Below are 267 nucleotides of genomic sequence, written 5' to 3' on the forward strand. Positions count from 1 at the left end.
CCGGCCACTCCCCGCCCCGGCAGGCACCTGCGGGCTTGGACGTGGCCGTGGTAGGGTGACACGCGTGGAAACTTATTTTTTACCCGACTTCCCCCGTGGAAACAGCGATACCAGCAGCCCCGGCTGCCGGCACTCTGCCCCGCGGAGCGGCCGCGGCCAGGCGTGCGCGGCCGCGCTCAACATCCGCGGTTAAACCCGCGCTGGCGCCGCTTCCCCCGACCCCCTCGCCTCCGTATGTTGTGTTTTCCCCTCCCCCGCTTTAAAATC

Source organism: Aptenodytes forsteri, unplaced genomic scaffold (assembly GCF_000699145.1).
Source record: "Aptenodytes forsteri isolate BGI_AS27 unplaced genomic scaffold, ASM69914v1 Scaffold679, whole genome shotgun sequence".
In the NCBI taxonomy this organism is placed as follows: domain Eukaryota; kingdom Metazoa; phylum Chordata; class Aves; order Sphenisciformes; family Spheniscidae; genus Aptenodytes; species Aptenodytes forsteri.